Source organism: Physeter macrocephalus, chromosome 14 (assembly GCF_002837175.3).
Source record: "Physeter macrocephalus isolate SW-GA chromosome 14, ASM283717v5, whole genome shotgun sequence".
NCBI lineage: Eukaryota > Metazoa > Chordata > Mammalia > Artiodactyla > Physeteridae > Physeter > Physeter macrocephalus.
Window position 1 is genome coordinate 74,713,278 of NC_041227.1, and position 5,616 is coordinate 74,718,893.

A 5,616-nucleotide genomic window follows, 5' to 3' on the forward strand; every position below is an offset into this window, starting at 1 on the left:
CGGTAGGGGACTTGCTGAAAAAACTACAGTCATTGGCACCACCGAGAACTACAGAGCTACAAAAATGAATACAGGAGGGAATCCCCTGGAGGTCCAGTTGTTAGGACTCAGCGCTTTCCCTTCAGGGGCCCGGGCTGGATCCCTGGTCGGGGAACTAAGATCTCGCAAGCCGCAGGGCGTGGCCAAAAAAAAAAAATGAATGCAGGAGATGAACATTCTGGTGATGGCTGGACAACCCTCTGAATGCATTTAATACCACCAAACTGGACACTTAAAGATGGTTAAGATGGTAAGCTTTATGTGTATTTTAACCACAAATTTTTAAATCGTGAAAAACAAAATGAATGCAGAAGCCATCTATGCCCTGATCTAGAGAAATCTCCACAGTACAACGTGAAAAAAAAAAGCCAAGTGCAGAACGGTATAACTAGTACGCCACCTCTGCATAAGAAAAAGAGGAAGGGATAAACAAGGTTCTACTGTAGAGCACAGGGAACTATATTCAATATCCTGTGATAAACCACCATGGAAAAGAATATAAAAAAGAATTATGTATATGTATACGTATATATGAATCACTTTGCTGTACAGCAGAAATTAACACATTGTAAATCAACTAAAGTTAAATTTTTTTTAAAAAAGAAGGAAGACACAGTCACACACTTACATTTGCAAAATGAAACAATGGAAAGGTAAATCAAAAATGAATTCAAAACATTATTCCCTACAAATAGTAGATAAGGGGGAAATTATTTATGCAAGTATTCCAGTAATTAAATGAAAAAGAAACGTCAGAATTAGAATAGGACCGTTTTGTAACCCTTAATGAAACAATGACCTAGGCAGTGATCACCTGTTAACCACACAAGAAGAGAGATGACAAGATGTTGTGTGATTCCTGATATGATTCTTAATGGAAGAATGCTACACAACCATAGAGGTAATTTTGCCCAAACAAATAATAATAATAAGGAGGAGGAGAAGGAACCAAAATCCAATCGAGCCTCCCTATCCAATTTCCAATTTTCTGGACACACTGAGGACAGGGGAACATGTTAACAGGCACCATGAGGGTATAATCAAACAAATCCTGAACAAGGAAAATGCCATCAAAGCCTAGTTTCTTCAAAATAAATTGCAAAGTAAAGAAAGCAAAGAAATAAAGATGTTAAAAAAAAAAAAAAAGAGAGCAAAGAAGGAGGAACCCTATAGGCAGTGGTATTCTGGTGAAGGTTTGACACCCAGCTCTCCAGGAAAAAAATGTCATGCTCTCCCGTATTAGTCAGCTCAGGCTTTCATAACAAAACGCCAGAGACTGGGTGACTTGGGCACCAGACATTTACTTCTCAGATCTGGAGGCTGGGAAGTCCAAGATCAAGGCTGATTTAGTTCCTGGTGAGGACCATCTTTTCGGCTTGCACACAGCAGAGTTCTCTCTGTGTCTTCATGGGAAGGAGAGAGAGAGAAAGAGAGAGAAGGCGCTCTGGTCTCTCTTCCTCTTCTTATAAGGACACAAATCCCATCATGGGGACCCCACCTTCATGATTTCATCTAAACCTTCATCTTCATAATTACCTCCCAAAGGCCCCACCTCTAAATACCATCACATTGAGAGTCAGGGCTTCAACATATGAATTGCGGGATGGAGGGAACATAAACACGATCCACTGGACCAACTATAAAGCGTTCTTGTCCTCCCCCACCACCACCAAAAAAAAAAAGATCCTAAATCCAATCAAACATTTACACCTAATCTCTAACATAGAAGAGATACAGGGCATAGAGGATCCAATTATTTACACCACTGGGAAGCAGTCAGCCAAATCTAGAACCTGGGATTCTACAGGACAACTGGCCTTCTTCACCAAGTCAATGGCAGGCGGAAAAGCTTTCTTTTATTAGTTTTTTTAAAGTATTTATTTGTTTAGCTGCGCCGGGTCTTAGCTGCGGCACACAGGATCTTTAATTGCAGCATGTGGTATCTAGTTCCCTGACCAGGGATCGAACCCAGGCCCCCTGCATTGGGAGTGCAGAGTCTTAACCACTGGACCACCAGGGAGGTCCCTGAAAATGCTTTCTTTTAAAGGAGAGGATTCTCCCACAATGAAAAAGACTAAAGAGACACAACAACCAATAAGCGGACAGGAAGTTGAAGGTCAAAAAGCAGCGAAGATGGCTGGGCCGTGGGGAGCCTTCCCCCTGCCACCACTTGCCAGAGCAGAGAATTCTAAAGCGTCTAAGAATTCCTCATTTGAACTTGGCTTTCCAGGTCACTGTGAAGGTATTACTCATCAAGGTTAGAGGATAGGACCTACTTATTTAACCAGCCGTTAGCTTGATTCATACCCTGTAGCTATTCAGCCCTGTAGTACGTGGTCTCTCTTTGTTCTCCTGCCTCGGGTCCTGTACAGAAGGACTAGGTTTATGGACTGCGTGCCACTCTTCAGGGCAGGAGCATAAAGCAGCTCTGTCCCTCATCCCCTGTCCCACGAACCCGCCCTCTGGGTGCATTCATTCCTTCCTCTGTTTAAAATCAGGCAGGTCCCACCACTCTTCTGGTTTCTCTTAGTAGAACATTCCCACTCCAAGAAGTAATATTAACTTTTATCCAAATTAAAACCTCTCCATCAACAGCTGGGAGATGTGCACCCCAGATGGGGTGCGGGGCCCCCTTTCTGGTTCTCACTCCTCGTGCCCCGATGACTCGCTGCTATGTTGGACCCTTTAGGGTTGGATACAGAGATGAGGAGCAGACAGCAGACAAGACTTCTAAACGCCATGTGTGAAAGGGAGGGAGGGAATGATCAGGGGAGGGAGGCGGGGAGAAGAGTGAGATATACACCCATTAAAGAGTTTCACCCATGTGCTATCCTTATACTGGGAAGTTCTTCTGGGAAGAACAGGGCTGGGCAGCTGAGAGGCTCCATCCTTGTGCAACCCTGCCGGTCAATTAATGTTACATTTCCCTTTAGCTTTTATTTGGCGTCCGAACAGCACTGTGGATGACAAAATTCATGAGTGGCCCAAACACGGGGCTGCAAGATTCTACTGGAAACAGGTCTCTAAGGAATTGGGGTCCTCTTCTTTTTGCCAAAATAGCTTCATCAGAGGGGCCCACCCTGGGCTTGTGATGGAGGTGACCAGAGCAGAGCATCCCTGGGCAAAGCAAGATGCCCCCAGCACGTGTTAGACACAGACACCCAGCCCAGGAAGGTAGGTACAGGTACACACACAGACACACACACAGACACACACAGAAAGGAGAACACAAACTGCCAACAGGCGCAATAACCATGAAATAAGACTATTTGTCAAGAAACAGCCCTATAGCCCTGCCCATCAGCTGAAACCAAGCCACTGTAAACACATGTATGGAGCCAAGCAGAGGCCAAAGCTGTGAAGAGCCCTGTGCCAAACGCCGTCCCCAAGGCTTCTGCTTCTGGAGAGCATAAGACACAGGAACGTGCGACACCAGGCCAGCTCCAGCCCATAACTCGCACAGACCCGAATCAGGTGCCTGCAGTGCCCACACAGGGCTTTGCATGGAAGGGCTCAGTTATGGTCCGGAACACCCATCTCAAGCATCTGGAACCCGCCCCAAGTCCTTAACACGCCCCAATATCCTATTCAGAAATCCATTTTCCACAAATTCATCCAGATCCTCCCTGAACCTAATTATACCTTCTCCCTGCTCCCAGCCTGGTAGAAAGAGTGCTGGAAGATTACATTTGTTTGGGCCTCTTTTTATTTGTGCTAAAACTATCCTTTCCAAGTGTCTCTGAAGGTCCCCAAGTTCCAGCCCACCAAACGCCAGAACCCCCGTCCCCATTCACTGGCTCCCTTCATGGACTTCCCCTCTGGCCCCTCTCTGCATGCAGAGTCCAGGCTGCAGGAGTCTTCCCCGCCCCTACCCCCACTCCCAGCCCCCAACACACACACACTTTTGAATTACAAAAGTAATACATGAATGTACCCTCCTTGTAAAACATGCAAACAAGACACAAGCAGACAGAGGGAGAAAATGGAAGTCCTCTTTTACTCTCTCCCCTAGTCCAGCCCCAGGTCTCTCCCTATAGGTAACTGCCAAAAATGGTTTCCTACCAACTTTTTTTCTGGATGTATAGACAGATAGATATCTAGATAGATAGATAGATAGATATCTAGATATAGATCGAATTTTTTTCATAAGCGAGATCGTGCTATACATATCATTCTGCGATTTGAGAAGCTTAGTTTTTAAAATATGCTCCTATGGAAGTGTGCAGAGCCCACACTACTGTGGGTGTTTGGAGAATAATACTAATAGGAGCCTTGGAGAAGTACTTCCAAACAAAATGAAGGAAATAAAATTGCATGCAAAATTTTCCTGAAGCACTTTAAATGCTCTTCTGAGAACCGCCTTATCCAGCCATTAAGTGTACCGCTCTTCTCAACACAAAATATCCCTGTCTCCTTGATACAAGACGTTGCCAGAATTCATCTTGGTAGCCCTCCCTGGCTTGGTAAACACCACGGAGGACAGAAGAACTGGGACCTGTCTCTTGCCTTGCTCCATAAACGATAAGCAGAGTGGTGCCATAGAAAGCACAGGATTTGGAGAAAGAAGACAAGAGGTGAGCCCTGAGTTGCCACCGAATTTGGGGACCTCTCTCTGAGCCTCAGTTTCCTCCGTTAAAGGAAAGATAATACTCTAATAGCTAACCCTGGGGTGGTTTTAGGATCAAAAGAGATGGATGCTACCAATGCACGTTGTGCGTTCTAGAAGGCTATTACAGCCGTGTGAGTTGTAATTACTATTAAATGGGAAAAGCTAAATTCGAATGAGTTACGCAGACGCGGGATTTGGCACCTTTTACTTGAGTACTTAACGCGTTTTCTGGGGGAATTCAACCACGGATTGAGAAGTTGCTGCCCTAACCGTCCTGGGGTGGCCAGGGCGCCACCTGCCGGCGGAGGAGGAGGCCGCGGGTGGGTCCGGGCACCGCGGGCTCCGTGACCCTGCTCCCTCTCCGACCCCACCGCGGACTCATGCGATCGGAGCCGGCACCACGTTCCCAGGTGGCTGCGGAGCCGCAGCCGAGGCTCCTCCGCGGGCCCAGCCCCAAAGACCGGACGGAATCGCCCCTCCGGTGTCCCTGGCGGCCGGCGTGAGAGTAGGGGGCCCGGATGCAAGGCCTTGGCATCGCGGGAACCTGCTCCCCAACACAAAGCCGCGGCCGCGCAGGTGAGCTCGGCGGAGCCACGTGAGCCGGTAAACGTCCAGGAACTGAGCCACCGAGCCCCAGCCAGCCACGGTCACCCCTTCGCGCGCCCCCGCCGCAGGTCTGAGCCACCTCCACCCGGATTCGGGAGCCGAAGGGGCGAAGGTTGGGAGAGCAAGGAAAGGAAGAGGGGGTGGGCGCGGCCAGAGACCACCGCAGTCCCAGCCCCGCACCTTCAGTCTCTCCGCCCCGAGACCCCAGCCCCCACTGTCTGCGCCCCGATCACCCCGTGTCCCCAGCCCCCCAGTCCTCGACCGCCCCACGCCCCCAGCCCCCAATCCCACCTTCCCAAGCCCCAAACCCCGCCCCCGCGCCCCCAGCCCCAGGCCGCCCCGAGACCCGGCAGCCCGCGCCC

General features: G+C 48.7%; 1 non-coding gene across 1 annotated transcript; it reads right to left on the bottom strand.

The window, feature by feature from the left end:
* Positions 1-1,986: 1,986 nt before the first annotated feature.
* On the bottom strand, positions 1,987-2,059 carry TRNAG-CCC (transfer RNA glycine (anticodon CCC)). The gene has a single exon. It is a non-coding gene; the product is annotated as a tRNA-Gly (tRNA).
* Positions 2,060-5,616: the final 3,557 nt, after the last annotated feature.